At 39.7% G+C, this 16,917-nt stretch overlaps 1 long non-coding RNA gene and 1 pseudogene across 1 annotated transcript in view; one reads left to right on the top strand and one right to left on the bottom strand.

The window, feature by feature from the left end:
* Nucleotides 1–16,917, bottom strand: part of LOC143669017 (uncharacterized) — a 166,890-nt gene that overhangs the window by 32,194 nt on the left and 117,779 nt on the right. The window lies entirely within an intron of this gene.
* Nucleotides 7,868–13,239, top strand: LOC143668698 (1-acyl-sn-glycerol-3-phosphate acyltransferase epsilon-like; annotated as a pseudogene).

Genomic DNA, 16,917 nt, shown 5'->3' with positions numbered 1-16,917 from the left:
ATCCTGATTGATTTACTTTTGGAGTAGATTTCTTTCAGTAGTCTAAGGCCTTGTGTTTGGGGGATGGTTGTTTAGCAGGGAGCAGGGCATGGAGCGGAGGAATTTGTTTCAGGGCAGGTATGGGTGCAAGTTTGGGATGTTATGCTGGTGCTTGTGAACGTGGGTGCCCAATGGCCAGGGAGGATGCAGCTGTGTGGGTACAACAGTCTGGGGGATGTAACCCTGGTGTGCGCTGGTCTAAGGCACGGAGCCCTTTGTATGCATGAGTAGAGCTGTGGCAGCAGGTCAGTACTACACCTTTGTGGATTGGGAGTAGATGTGACCCGGCTGCACAGGTCAGCACTTTCTCAGAGCTGGGAAATGTGGCTGAGGTCTGTGCACATGCGCAGTTCTAGGACCACTGTAAAGTGTGGTTCCCAGAGCTGAATGACCTGATTAGATGCCCATGCATATGCGTGGGCCTGAGAGTGCTGTAAATGGATGTGCTGAGCTCAGGGAGGGGCTGAGGCTGTGCAACACTATGGGCAGGGGACAGGGGTAGCCTAGGTATGAAGGTTAGTGCCCATAACCTTTATGCACTGGCAACAGCCTGCAGGGAACAGGGAAGGGGAGGTAGTGCTCGGGAGGGATGCAGGAGAGGTGGGTTGGGCTGCACTTGGGGTTGGGGTGTGGGGCAGGTATGTGCACTGGGGGTGTCTGGAGCGTGGGGAATGGGAGTGGGTGAGGGGATTCAGGTGCGTGGGGTGTGGGGTGAGTCGCCGGTCACGGGGCTGCACCAGTGAGGTTAGCACACCCAAGGAACGCAGCCTGGCTCACTTTCTAGTCCTGTGTATCCATCTGTGCACTCCCACAGGCTCTGTGGCTCTGTACCTCCATGCCAGTCTCCAGCTTTCTGCTTCTCAGTTCCTCAATCTCTGCAACCAGGGCTGCTACATGTGGTGAGAAGGCTCTCCCAGGTCAGCCACACTCCCGAATTGCCACCTCAGTCACACCCTCCTGTCTCTTCACTTTCTGATTTTTATCAGAGTCATATTTTAATTCTAGTCATCAACTGCATGGCCTCAGGGAAAGCATTAGTATAAACTATGGTCTCCCCTAGTTCTCAGCACTGGCTTCTCCTTGGAATCACCTTGGGAATGTTAAAAAAAAAATACGAATGCCTCCTACTCAGCCCCAGAGTTTTACTTGAAATTTTGCAATGTGGTCTGGGCACTGGGATTTTTAAAGTCCCCAGGAGATTTCAATGTGCAGCCAAGGCTGAGAACCACTGGTGCTCAAAGATTTCTTATGTCAATGCCAAAAGCAAAATTCCCTACTTCAGGATGCACAATATTTGAATAATAGACTGGCATTCATTCCTGATCAGATATTCCATGGTTACTGATAAGAGGTTATATTTTTTATTACTATTTGAGAAGATAAAACATTAATGTTTCAGCCCATGTTCTTTTCTCCTGCTAAATTCTATACTCTCTCTTGAAGAAAGGAAAGCAAAGCTTTATGTGTTCTTATTAAGTGATTTTGTGCTATGAGTAGAAATTGTCTCGGCCTTTTAGGTCTAATTCTCCTTGCTGCTGCTGCATGACTGGCCCATTAAACTTTACTGCTGGGGCCCCAGCTTCCTCTCAGGCTAAAGCCTGAGAGGATGTTGGGCTCACTGAAGAGAGAGACAAGTATCTGCCTGTGGAAACTCTTCCAGGCTGTATGAGGGCAATGCCTAATTCAAAAGGCCTCCAGATCTCAAACATTTGCCAAATCATCTGGTTTGTGTCAATCTGCTTGTTACTGAACTAAAAGTACCCAAGATAATATCTGACGGAAAAATTAAAATAAAGTTCAAAACGGTTGCATACACTAAACTTTGCTGAAAGGAAAGTGTAAAATATGATAAATGTAATCCTCATCAATGGCTATTTAATCATTTCTCCTTTCCCATCCAACCCCAAGTAATAGCATATCAGGCTATTCACATGGGAAAGAAACCATATTTTTCAAAGTTCATAAATGTTTGCACACTTAAAGGATTAGAGTAGGTTTAAGAGTGTAGTACTTGAAATATAATTTATAATATTTACTGATATGATTACTGCCTTCTTTTCCACTTATAATAATAAAAAATTTGACCAGAAAATACTGAGACAATTTTGGGCTCCATATGTATTTTTCAATTATAAAGAGCTTTATAGAAAATGGCATAAAATAAAATATCTTCTTCCTGTATCAACTATCTAGTGCTGAGTAACCAATTGCCACAAACTTATAGACTTAAAACAATACACATTTATCACCTACAGTTTCTCTGGGTCAAGAGCCCAAGCTCAACTTCACTGGGTTCTTGACTCTGGGCCTCACAAAGCTAAACTAAGATATACACCAGAAAGGCCACAAGGAGAAAGGTTTATTTGGTGCAAAATTTATATTTTGGGTAGCACATTTACCTAACTTAATTTGTATGGTCAGTTTAGCTGAATACCATAAGTACGTGGAATCTTGAATAGGGCTTGAGATATTGTTGGCTTGTCGAGGTTACTGTGATGCTCCGATATATCCCAGAGTAACTTGGGCAGTGAATAAAGAAATGTTCGCAAAGTCCCCTTGAGAAACTGGGGAGTAAGGAGGAAATATTCAACTTCTCCATTTGGAGAATTCTTACATTCTCATAAGCAGTGGGAACAACCAAATCAATAGACCAAGCCCCTTGATCTTGCGGTTCGCCCCTATGAAATGTATTCCTACAAAGGATAGGCTAAGCCTACTTATAACTATGCCTAAGAGTCACCCCCAGAGAATGTTTTGTTGCTTAAGTGTGGCCTGTCTTTCTATGCCAACTCAGTAGGTGAACTCACCGTCTTCCCTACTATGTGGGACATGACTCCCAAGGGTGTAAATCTCCCTGGCAACATGGGACAGAACTCCCAGGATGAGCCGGGACCTGGCATCATGGGATTGAGAAGGCCTTCTTGACCAAAAGGGGGAGGAGAGAAGTGAGACAAAATAAAGTTTCAGCGGCTGAGAGATTTCAAATAGAGTCAAGATGTCTTGGCGGTTATTTTTATCCATTATATATATATATCCCTTTTAGTTTATGGGGTACTAGAGTGGCTGGAGAGAAGTACCTGAAACTGTTGAGCTGTGTTCTAGTACCTTGATTCTTGAAGATGATTGTATAAAGATAACTTTTACAATGTGACTGTGTGATTGTGAAAACCTTGTGTCGGATGCTCCTTTTATCCAGGGTATGGACAGATGAGTTAAAAAAATATGGATAAAAATAAAAAAATAATAGGGGGGACAAGGGGTAAAATCAATTGGGTAGATGGAGGGAAAAAAAGATGTCCACCAGGGCAAGATCTCATCTGAAAGCCTGAATAGAGAAGAATCTGCTTCCAAGCTCACTCAGGTTTTGGGCAGTGTGCCACTTGAAAATATTATGTACTCCAGAAAAGCCATCATTTAATCCTGATCCAATCTTGCGGGACCAGACCTATTTAGGGTGGGAAACTTTGATTGGATTGTTCCATGGAGATATGACACACCCAACTGTGGGTGCAGCCTTTTGATTAGATAGAGCTGGGACTCTGCCCATTCAAGGTGGGTCTTGATTAGTTTACTACAGTCCTTTAAAAGGGGAAACATTCTGGAGAAACCGCAGATGCAAACACTTAGAGAACAGTTGCTTCAGAGCTGATAGACACGGATGTTTGGAGATGGCAGGAGTGCTGACAGAGAGAGCAGATGCCTAGACATGGGCAGAACCCAGCAGACGTCACTATGTGCCTTCCCTGAGATGCTAAGCAAGCCAGAATGTAGAGTTCTGTCCCAGGAGACCTAAGTGAAGGCCCACAGATGCTTAGAGAGAAAACCACTGGCATAAGAAGCTGGAAGCTATAGAACTGAGAACAAGGACCAGCAGATGCCAACTACATTCCTTCCCAGATCAGCCTTCCTTGAGCCAAGGTATCTTTCTGAGGATGCCTCAGTTTTTTTTGTTTGTTGGTTTTGTTTTTTTTTTTCGCAGTGCAGCTGCAGGGGACCAGGTGGTTCCTAGGTGAGGCGGCACGGTTTATACCCGGGAGGAGATAAAGTGCAGGGTGGCCGCTTCCCCTTGCGAAGATCCTGCCGGGAGTCATCCCCTGCCTGGCCCGAGCCTGGAGGGGCTGGAGCGGGTGGCAAGCTCCAGCATCCAGGTGGGTTTGGGGCTCGGCCCCTTTCTAAGGCAGTTGGTGTTTGGTACTTTTCGAGTTAACTGCCCGGAAGCAGCATCCGGGTGGAACCCAACTATTTAAACTCCGAGGCACTCTCTTTGTAAAATTTGGTTTTCCAAAGAGGTAGATAGAGGGTGGCTTATTAGGAGACTGCTAAAAAGGGGGGTGGGGGGGGGAGCTGACACACACCGCAGCTCTTTCTCCTTGCCCCCCACCCCTTTGCTGTCTGCTCCGTCCGGTAAAAGTTTGGACATATTTATGGCCTCAGAACTGTAAACTTGCAACTTAACAAATTCCTCTTTTAAAAGTTGTTCCATTTCTTGAATATTGTATTCTGGCAGCTTTAGCAAACTAAGAGAAGAAGTATTCACTGCCTTGCCATTGTAGGACTGAGGGTCCTGGCATCCTGCTGGCTGTCAGCTGAGGGGTGCCCTTGGCTTTTTGCCCCATGAAACTCCCAACATGACTGCCCAATTCATCAAAGCCAGCTACATACAAGGAAAGAAACTGCCAATAAAGCAGAATCTTATATAATGTAGCAATCACAGAAGTATCCTCTATCCCCTTTGCCAAGTTCTATTTGTTAGCATGGTGGTTTGAAGCTGTTATATCCCCCAGGAAAGGCCATGCCTTTTTAATCCATTCTTGTGGGCACAGTCCTATTTTAAGTAGGACTTTCGATTAGGTTGTTTCAATAGAGATGTGACTCACCCTATTCAAGGTAGATCTTGATCCCATGGTTGGAGTCATTTATAAGAGTACAAAACACATACAGAAGGAAGAGATGAAATTAAGAGAAACTTATAGAGAGGAGCCCCAGAGAAGTAAGGGCAGGACCCACAGAAGCTCAGAGAGTAAGTCACGGAAGTCAGAAGCTGAAAGCAATGAAACTGGGAGAAAATGACCAGCAGAAGCTGGCCATGTGCTTTCCCATGCGACAGAGGTATACCAGATGCCAGCAGCCTATCTTTAGAATCTAGGTATTGTCCTGTTAATTGCTTGAGTTGGACATCTTCATGGCCTAAGAACTATAAATTGTAAGTTAATAAATCCCCATTATAAAAGCCCATTTCTGGTATATTGCATTCCAGAAGCTTTAGCAAACCAAAATAGCTAGAAACAGGTCACAGTTTCTATTTACACTCAAGAGAAGGGGATTTTATGAGGATCTAAACACCAGGAGGTAAGAATCATAGGGGACTGTCCTAGGGTCTGTCTACTACCTTTTTATCCCCCAAAGTGTGACTTCTGGTGGTATGAGCTAGAGATTAAGCTAACCCATTTCACTATCCAAAATAATCCATTCTGAGTGGAGCTTCCTGGACCAATGTTTCTGGGAACTTGGAATATTTATAAGACATTTATGAGAACTAAGGAGGTCTAACTACAGATCAGAGTTAGAGTTCTGTTTGTTCTTTGCTTAGAAGGATAAATAAACAAATAAGGAAATATATAGGATGCCTAAGCAAACTACTCTTACACAGACCCAATCTAACTGGAATACTTCATTTCTTTCACCAAGAGTTTGGTAAAAGCTTTTGCGTAGTAGTCAAGATGGCTAGTTAACTCAATTCGCGTAGTAGTCAAGATGGCTAGTTAACTCAAAATGCCACCAGGTAGAATAAAACCTTGGCATAAAATAGAGCTCCTATTCCAGCTGAGTGCCTTTAACAGGTCAGGTGCTCTTCTGAACACACTGAATGCAGTGGAATAAAGACTCTGCTGTAGGTTCCCACAGGTGGGAAGTGGAGTGTCAGAAAGTTGCCTACTGTCACACTGTTAGTAGCTTAGGGTTTGGGGTTTGCATGTGGTCTTTCTGCCATAGGCAGCTGTTTTCCTCCCCAGTCCTTAAATGGCCCTTTATACACACACAATTTGATCTTCAAAATAAACTTTCAGCCTCCTTTGAGGTATGAGAAGACTTAATCTTATCAAGATGAAACTTTCCAAAGGCTGAAAACTGTAAATGACTGAGCCTAAATACAGATTCAGGTTTAAGTCAGATTTAAATAATCTTTGCATTACACCAAGTTAACATCTTACTTCTAGTGAAGTCTGTACAGTGATTCTAAATAAGGAAGAGTTACAAAAAGCTACATAAAAATTGCCTTTAAAATGCGTAGGAAGCTCTATTATACAATCATTGCAATATTTGAGCTTCCTGCTGCCATTGAGGAATGGGGCATTTGATATGCACCAGCTTGTGGAGTCTGTTGATATCATATCCATACTTATCAGATACCAGCAACTCAATGCAATGCCCCAACAAAGACAGCAGACCAACTGCATGGGCAGAAAGAGGAAGGGAGGAAGCACTGTGCATTGTTGAGATTTCCATTAACCAGTGCCTTTAGAGATAGATTGAATCATGTTCCCCAAAAAGATATGTTCCTAATCCCCAATCTTGTGAGTCTGATCCTATTTGGAAATAGGATCTCTGAAGATATTATTTGTCAAGATGAGGCCAAACTAGATTAAGGTGTGCCCTAATCCATTATGACTTGTATCCTTATAAGGAGAGGAAATTTGGACACAATCAGTGAGAGAGAAACAGAGACAGCCATGTGGCAGAGGCGGAGATTGAGTTATGCCATCTGCCAAAGAACACCACCGATTGCCAACAGGGAACAGCCAAAACCCTACAGACCAGAGAGGAAGCACAGCCCTACCAACAGCTTGTTTTCAGACTTCTAGACTCCAGAACTCTGAGGGAATAAGTTTCTGATATTTTAAGACAATTAGTCTGTGGTGCTTTGTTATGGAAGCTCTAGGAAACCAAGATATACCCCTAACGTTAAGGTTGTTAACAATCTGATTACAGAATTGGACAGCTTAGAAGTGAAACTACATTAGTACACAAACATCTTAAAAGAAAATGGATTCATTCTCTATTCTTCTCTATTCAGGCTTTCAGATGAGATCTTGCCCTGGTAGACATCTCTTTTTCCCTCCATCTACCCAATTGATTTTACCCCTTGTCCCCCCTATTATTTACTTATTTTTATCCATATTTTTTTAACTCATCGGTCCATACCCTGGATAAAAGGAGCATCCAACACAAGGTTTTCACAATCACACAGTCACATTGTAAAAGTTATCTTTATACAATCATCTTCAAGAATCAAGGTACTGGAACACAGCTCAACAGTTTCAGGTACTTCTCTCCAGCCACTCTAGTACCCCATAAACTAAAAGGGATATATATATATATATATAATGGATAAAAATAACCGCCAAGACATCTTGACTCTATTTGAAATCTCTCAGCCGCTGAAACTTTATTTTGTCTCACTTCTCTTCTCCCCCTTTTGGTCAAGAAGGCCTTCTCAATCCCATGATGCCAGGTCCCGGCTCTTCCTTTTAAAGGACTGTAGTAAATTGGAAATAGCAAAGGCATACTCTGGGAAGGCCTCAAGAGGTGGGCTTTGAATGGAATTGTGGAGAATAGAGAAGTTATGATTGAGTAGTAATACCTAACTATGGGGATCAGTAGGCAATGGTCCCAGCAAGTTCATAGGGAAAAGATACAGATCTGAAGGCTCAAGAGATTTCATTGAAGGGACTATTTGCAGAGTTGTGGGCAGGATTAAAGGAATTAGTGAGAAACTATTTCCACTCCTACACTGAATGGGTAAAAGGAAGAAATTATGTGATGGGGACCCATGAGAGTTGGAGACTTGGCAGAGTTGTGGGTGTGGAGGAATTACCACTGCCAGAACCATGCCACTAAGTACAGAGTGGACCTGCTCTTTCCTGCTCCTCAACCTCCTGCAAGTACCTCTGTGCTGGTTTGAAGGGATGTATGTCCCCTAGAAAAGCTATGTTTTAATCTAAATCCCATTCTGTAAAGGCAGAATAATCCCTATTCAATACTGTATGTTTGAAGCTATAGTCAGATCATCTCCCCGGAGATGTGATTTAATCAAGTGTGGTTGTTAAACTGGATTAGGTGATGACATGTCTCCATCCATTTGAGTGGGTCCTGATGAGTTTCTGGAGTCCTATAAAACAGGAAACATTTTGGAGAATTAAGGAGATTCAGAGAGAGCAGAGAAGAACGACATAGCCACAAGAAGCAGAGTCCACCAGCCAGCGACCTTTGGAGATGAAGAAGGAAAATGCCTCCCGGGCAACTTCTTGAAACAAGAAGCCAGGAGAAGAAGCTAGCAGATGATGCCATGTTCACCATGTGCCCTTCCTCTTAAGAGAGAAACCCTGAACTTCACTGGCCTTCTTGAACCAAGTTATCTTTCCCTGGATGCCTTTGATTGGACATTTCTATAGACTTCTATGGACATTTTCTCAGTCTTAGAACTGTAAAATAGCAACTTCTTAAATTCCCCTTTTTAAAAGCCATTCTGTTTCTGGTATGTTGCATTCTGGCAGCTAGCAAACTAGAACAGCCTCCCACTGGACAGCCCCAGTGGGAAGCTGTCCACATAGAACAAGCCTCCTGAGGAACGGACAGGGAGAGGAGATAGAGAATGGATCTAGATGGTGCAGATTGAGAAGAACAGCAAAGAGAATGGCTTTATCCCTGCTTCTCTAGAAGCTTAAAAGAAAAAATAAACATCAAAAAGGAGGGAAATGACTTTCAGGGATGATGGAGGAATAGGGAGAACCATGACTCAGACACTCTACCAAAGCAACTATCAAACAGGAAGAGACTTCCTGAAACAACTGTTCTGAAACTCCAGAGACCAGAAGAACATTGTAAAGCATCCAGGGAAGAGTAGGAGGAAGAGGTTGATAAACTCTGGTAAAGTGTAGTAAATTGCTCACTCCATGCAGTTGCTACTGGATCCAGCTCCTGGCTAGCTCACTGGTGACAGAAAATGATGTAAAAAAAAAAATCCTCTTCCCCAAGAACAGGAGTGGGTACACCTGATCACTGATCACAACTTTTAATTAGGATTGATGGGAACTAGGCTCTGAAGGCAGCTATTGTTTCAACCCACCCAAGACAGGTATGCAGGAAATGAATATTTAAAGACACAGCACTTCCTCAGGTCTGTGGGAGACAGTTAATCAGTTATGCATTTGCTGGGCAAGATGAGAAGTCTCAGCCTTGGGGAACCATTGGAGAAGCTCTTGGCACCCTTAAAGATCCTCTCTCCAGGGCACTTTGGAGCTGGTCTGTGCCTCCTTCATGGGTTCCTGGCCCTGTTTTTGGCTGGGAAAGACTGACTTGGGAAAGTCCCCTCCCCGGTGACCCCCTCCCAGAATTTGCCCCACAGGCAAAGCAACTTGTGACAATGAGAGGAGTATAAAATCCTACAGAGGCAGGGGGATTGGGGAAAAAAGCCTGCTGGCTTCAACTCAGGAGAGGGAGTTCTGTTTCCTGGGAAAAAGAAGGGACAACCAAACCCCTGTAAACAGGGGAACTCCAAAAGAGCTAAAAACTAAGAAACAAAAGCCCAGGATAAGACACAAGTCTAGAAAGTCACATAAATCCTGCACACTGCATGGTGGTCTGAAGCTCAATAAAATCTCAGTCTCATCCCCAGCTAGTTACAAAACCAACCAAAAAATAACAGGATATCATGGAATAAATCCCAGAGTTGACATCTTAATTATGAAAACGTACAGTGTGCAACAGGAGTACAAGACAAATGAAGAAATGGGAAACGATGGCCCATCCAGAGGAAGATAATAAAAATATAGAAAAGACCAACAAAGAAGATAATAAATGTGGATATACTAAACAGAGCCTTTAAAAAATTATCTTTAAAATGCTGAAGAAGATGTAGGAAAGTACAGAGAAAGAATAAAAGGATATCAAGAAAACAATGAATGAGCAATATGAAAAGAGTATAAGTGAAGGAATAAAATTTTTAAAAAGAAACCAAACAGAATTACTGGAGTCGAACACCATAATAACTGAATTTTTTAAATACCCAGGAGGGTTTCAAGAGAAGATTGGAGTTAGCAGAAGAAAGAATCAGTGAACTTGAAGAAAAGACACTTGAAATATGTCTGGCTGAGGAATAGAAAGAATAAACATATATTCAAAATGAGAATAGCCTAACACACCTTTGGAACACCATCAAGTACACCAATTTATGCATTATGGGAGTCCCAGAAGGAGAAGAAAGAGAAAAAGGAATACTCAAAGAAATAATGACAGAGAACTTCCAAGCCTTAGCAAAAGACATAAATATTCACATCCAAGAAGCTCAGAGAACACCAAACAGGAAAAATGCACCCTGTCATCATGATCACACTATTGAATACAAAGGACAAGGAGAGAGTTCTGAATGTTGAAAGGGAAAAGCAATCTATTTCACATAAGGGAATCCAAATTGATTAAGTATCAATTTCCCGTCAGAAACCATGGAAGCAAGAAGGGAGTTGAAATACTTAAAATGTTAAATGAAAACAACTGCTGGTCAAGAATTTTATATCCAATGAGACTCTCTTTCAAAAATGAGATTAAGACATGCTCAGATAAACAAAAGCTGAGGGACTTTATCACCACCAGACCTTCCCTACAAGCAATGCTAAAGGGAATTCTTCAGACTGACAGTAAAGGACACTAGATGGTGGTTGAAAGCAAAGTAAAGAAATTAAGACCTACAGTAAAGATAAACATCTGGGTAATTATAAATGTCAGTATTATTATATTGTATTGTTTGGAATGCAACTTTATTCCTTACTTCTCAGAGGTGCTAAAATACAAATGCATAGAAAATAATGATAAATCTGTGTTTTGGACAAACAATATACAAAGATATAAGTGGTAACAAGTACAAAAAATAGTGGGGTGACAGAGTTAGTCTAGGAAAAGTAAATGTGCACGCTATTGAAGTTAAATTAGTATCAAACCAAATATGATTGTTATATATTTATGATGTTAAATTTTAACCCCGTGGTAACCACAACGAAAATATTTCCAGATAGAAATGAGAAGGCACAACACATTAAAGCAAATAATCATAAAGTTAGGCATCAACAGAAGTGAGGGACAAAAAAAGGTATAAGACTTACAAAGAAAGTCCTGTATGGTCAGTAGTGACTTTAAATGTAGATGCATTAAACTCTCCAATCAAAAGGCAGAGCTTGGCAGAATGGATTAAAAATTGTGACCCAGACACGTACTCGATGCACTATATGATGCTGGCCGCATACTCATGGGCATGACCCCCACCTATACTGTGGCCAGGGAAGACTGGAGGCTGTGCTCCTTCTTGCTGCATTCAGGCTTCTCTCAGTTAGTGGACAACTGACTCTATTGCATCTACCAGAGTATGGTGCTCTTTGTTTTCAAGAACTACACCAGGGTGCAGAATTTCTAAGCTGAACAGAAGTAGGTCCATGATGCTCATTGCTTCGGTTTGCTAAAGCTGTCAGACTGCAATATACCAGAGATGGATTGGCTTTTTCAAGGGGGGTTTATTAATTACAAATTTACAGTCCTAAGGCCATGAAAATGTCTGAATTAAGGCATCCAGAAAAAGATACCTTGACTCTGAAGAAAGGCTGATCAGAGGTTTCTGTCACATGGGAAGGCACATTGCACTATCTGCTGTCCTTCCCTCCTGACTTCTGGTTTCCAACGGCTCTTTCAGCTCTTGTTTCCAGTGGCTTTCACTCTAAGCATCTGCAGGTCCTCACTTAGCTTCTTCAGGGCAGACTCTAGGCCTCATGCTTTAGCTTAACATCTCCAAATGTCTGTGTTCTGGTTTCATCTCTTTGCTTTTTTTTGTCAGCTCTGAGCCTACACTCTCTCTGTTAGCTCTTTTAAGGACTCCAGTAAACTAGATAAGACCCACCTTAAATGGGCACGGTCACATCCCCATGGAAATAATCCAGTCAAAAGGTCCCACCCAGTTCACATTTCCATGGAAACAACCTAATCAAAAGCTCCCATTCAACAATAGGTCTGCCCCCCCGGAATGAATTAAAAGAACATGGCTTTTCTAGGGGCCCATAACAGCTCCAAACCACGAGCACATTCATGATCCGTGCTTGGCAGGTAAACCTGCGTTTCACAGCATACTTAGGTATTCCATTGAAGTCTAGATATTGTTATTGGGGATTTTGAAAAAAAATAAAGAAAATGTAATACATTTATCAAACCATTAAAGCACAGTTGACTGGATTATTACTGATATTTTGGCTGACAGACACAATGCTCTTGGACACATGCTACGTGCAGAAAGATGGGCTTAAAATGGTTTCCATCGTATGAGTGTTATTTTTCTCAGCATGGAGGAATCTATGTAAAGTGAAGTATCAAATTTTAATGAAAAAGAAATGGGAAAGAAACAAGCTGCAGAGCCGCATGAACACAGACACACCAATGTTTTCTGTGATTTTTCCAGAGGGAGCAATGTATAATCCGGAACTAACAAAAGTCATTTCAGCTAGTCAAAGATTTGCTGCTCAGGAAGGCTTTCCAGTTTTGGAACATATGCTGACACCAAGAGTAAAGACAACTCATGTTGCTTTAGGTTCTATGAAGAATTATTTTGATGCAATTTATGATGTTAACAGTGGTTTATGAAGAGACTGTGGATGATAAACCCCAATGAAAAGAAGCACCATCCATGACTGAATTTCTCTGCAAAGAATGCCCAAAAATTCATATTCATATTCATATTGATCATATAGATAAAAAAAAGATGTCCTGGAAGAACAAGCATATATGACAAGATGGTTTCATGAATGTTTTAAAATAAAATTAAAATTGCTTATAGAATTCTATGAGTCAATGGATTCTGGAAGAAGAAATAAATTTTGTGGGAATTCCAAACTATATCTCAAGGAGACTTTACCATGATTATTGATCTTAAATGATTTGTCTGCCAGTATGTGTATGACAGAGGCTGGAAGGAAAGTATATGAAAAAACATAGATATATGGAATCTTAATTGGCTACTTATGGGTTGGTATTAAAGAACAAACAAGTAGCTGTCTCCAGTCAGTGGAATGTGCTACATTGTCTATTATTGGCAACAAGCATTACTTCAAATTGTTCCTGAATTTAATAAGTGTAAATAAAGCCTTGTTGATTGAACTTTTGAAAAAATAGAATTAGTGACTAAAGCCTACATGCAGTGGGTCTTGTGCAAGCATATGGTTTTATAAATTTTATAAGTGAAATTGTTGGAAAGGTTAAAGTAAATGGAGTTTATGCTATAATTTGTATTTTCCATGAACTAATGTTAACTGTAGATTATTAGGATTGTATAATTTATTACTGTAATATAATTCAGGTAGTTGTATTTATGAACATTAATTTGTAGCATATTCCACTATGTTTGTTTTTTTAATTTTTTTACAACTTAACTGGTTGCAAACTCTTATCACTAAAGCATTTAAGATCTTACAACTATGTAATATTTTGCTTTTTGCTTAGTTTCTTCAAGTCAATCAATGAAATTGTATTCAAGTATCAAGCTATTCAAGGAAAGGGGCAAGCAATATTCATGAGGAAAAAAACTCTATTTAGTGCATGTCTGTATTGTACTGCATTATTAGCTGATTTCACTTTATATTTGTAAAATAATGACCATTTCCAATTTTACTGAAATGGTTTAATTTGCTCACCTAGTATTCTCCAAAAAAAAAGGAATAAAAAATATAAGAATTAAGTTTAAGATAAAATTATGGCTCTGATTCTTTGTAGCAGACCATTAAATTGCCCAGCATTTTGAAGATTTTAGCTAAGCTAAAATCTGTGCCATACCTACTTGAGAACATTAAGATTTCCTGTTATTTTATATCAAAAGAATCAGTGTGAACTTTACTGGACCCAGAGTCCAGGGACATTGAGGTAATAGGAGTCATCAAACATTCCAACTAGATTTATTAGCATGTGCCTTTTGCCTATTACTCTGATTTTGCAAAATATTTAATCCAAAAGGTATTTTTTATGTTGTCATGGTAGATCTCCACTGTATTCTAGTCCTTTTCATTTGGATTAAATTAAGAGGTGCTGCTCAATGGTTTGCACAGATACCCAGTGAAGAAATATATAGCAACCAATATTTGTCCCATTTAGGGCGGGCCGCGGTGGCTCAGCGGGCAAAGTGCTTGCCTGCCATGCCGGAGGACCTCGGTTCGATTCCCGGCCCCAGCCCATGTAAAAAACAAACAAACAAACAAAATACAATAAAACAAGAAAATGTTTAAAGATGTTTCCTTTCCTTCCTTCTATCCTTCCTTCCTTCTCTCTGTCTTTCCTTCCCTTCCTCTCTCTTTAAAAAAAAAAAAAAAAAAAAAAAAAAAACCTTTCAACAAAGAAAAGCCTAGGAGTAGATGGCTTCACAGGTGAATTTTACCAACCATTCCAAGAACAACTAACACCATTCCTGCCCAAACGCTTCCATTAAATTGAAGAGAGAACACTACCTAACTCATTCTATGAAGCCAACATCACCATAATATGAAAGCCTGCTAAAGATACTATAAGAAAAGAAAACTGTAGACCAATTTCTCTAATGAATATAAATGCAAAAATCCTCAATAAAATTCATGCAAATTGAATCCAATGGCACATTAAAAGACTTATACACTGTTATGAAGTGGGTTTTATCCAACGTATGCAAATCTGGCTCAACACAAGAAAATTAATTAATATAATACACCACATTAACAAATGGAAAGGGGAAAAACCACAAGATCATCTCAAGTAATGCAGAAAAGGCATTAGACAAAACCCAGCATTCTTTTTTGTTAAAAAAACAAAAAAAACTTCAAAAGATAGGAATTGTGGGAAACTTCCTCAACATGATAAAGGGTGTATCTGAAAAACCCATAGCTAGCATTGTACTTAATAATAAAAGACTGAAAGCTTTCCTTCCAAGATCAGGGACAAGGCAAGGATGCTCACTGTCACCACTGTTATTCAACATTGTGCTACAAGTTCTAGCTAGAGCAATTAGGAAAGAAAAAGAAATAAAAGTCATCTAAATTGGAAAGGAAGATGCAAAACTGCCACTATTTGCAGACATGAGCCTATATTTAGAAAACCCAAAAAAACTACAACAAAGCTACCTGAGCTAATAAATGAGTTCAGCAAAGTGGCAGATACAAGATTAACATGCAAAAATCAGTAGGATTTCTATGCAGCAGTAATGAGCTATCCAAGGAGGTAATTAAGAAAAAAATTCCACTTACCATAGCAAGTAAAAAAATCAAATACCTAGGAATAAACTTAACCAAGGAAGTAAAGGACCTGTACACAGAAAACTAGAAAACATTGTTAAAACAAATTAAAGAAGACCTAAATAAATGGAAGGACATTCCATGTTCATGAATTGAAAGAATAAATGTCATTAAGGTAAAATTCTACCCAAATTGATCTACAAATTCAATACAATACCAATAAAAATTCCAACAACCTAGTTTGTAGAAATGGAAAAGTTAGTTATCAAATTTAATTTGAAAGAAGAGAGGTCTCATATAGCCAGAAACATCTTTAAAAAGAAAAAGAAGTGGGAGGACTCACATTTCCTGACTTTAAAGCATACTATAAAGCACAGCCATCAAATCAAAACAGCCAGCTACTGTCATAAAGATAGACATATTAATTTTTGGAATTAAATTGGGAGTTCAGAAATAGACACTCAGATACACAGGCAATTGATTGATGACAAGGCTCCCAAATGGGAAACAATAGTCTCTTCAATAAGTGGTGTTGTGAGAACTGAATATCCATAAACAAAAGAATGGAAGAAGAATTCTCTTACATCCTATAAAAAAATTAACTCAAAATGTATCAAAGACCTTAATATAAGAGCCAGTATCATTAAACTCCTAGAAGAAAAATAGGTAAATACTTTCAATCCCTAGTGAGAGGAGGTAGTTTCTTAATCTTAAGCAATGAAAGAAAAAAAAATAGACAAATGGGAACTCCTCAAGATTGAATAGTTCTGTGCATCAAAGGTCTTTGTCAAAAGGTGACAAATAAAGGTGATAAGGGTTTGATATCCAGTATATATAAAGAATCCTCAAGTCAACAATAAAAAGACAACCCAATTAGAAGATGGGTAAAAGACATGAATAGGCATTTTTCCAAAGAGTAAATAGAAATGGTCAAAAAGCATATGAAACATGGTCAACATCACTGGTTATTAGGGAAATGCAAATCAAAACCACAATGAGAAACCATTTCACATCCACTAGAATCGTCACTGTTAGACAAACAGGAAAATAAAATGTTGAAGAGGATATGGAGAAATAGAAACACTTATTCACTGCTGATGGGAATGTAAAATAGTATAGTCACTTGGAAGATGGTTTGTCAGTTCCTCAGAAAACTAAATATAGACTTGTCTTACAATCCGGCAATCCTACTACTTGTAATATACCCAGAAGATCTGAAAGAAGAGGCACAAACAGTAACTTGCACACCAATATTCATAGTGGCATTATTTTCAATTGCCAAAAGATGGAAGCAACTCAAGTTGTCCATCAACTAATAAATGAATAAACAAAATGTGATATATAAATACAATGAAATATTATTCAAGTAAAACAGAATGAAGTCCTGTAGTATGTGACAACATGAATGAACCTTGAGGACCTTAGGCTGAGTGAAATAAGTCAGACATAAAAGGACAAATATTGTATAATTTCACTAATATGAACTAATTATAATATGTAAACTATATAGTCATAAAATCTAGAATATAGGTTACCAGGAGACAGAATAAACTAGAGAATGGGGAGTGGTTGCTTAATATATGTAGACTTTTTAATTAGG

This window comes from Tamandua tetradactyla, chromosome 25 (assembly GCF_023851605.1).
Source record: "Tamandua tetradactyla isolate mTamTet1 chromosome 25, mTamTet1.pri, whole genome shotgun sequence".
In the NCBI taxonomy this organism is placed as follows: Eukaryota; Metazoa; Chordata; class Mammalia; order Pilosa; family Myrmecophagidae; genus Tamandua; species Tamandua tetradactyla.
Note: the sequence above shows the minus strand (reverse complement) of the source record. Positions and strands in the feature narration are given on the sequence as shown.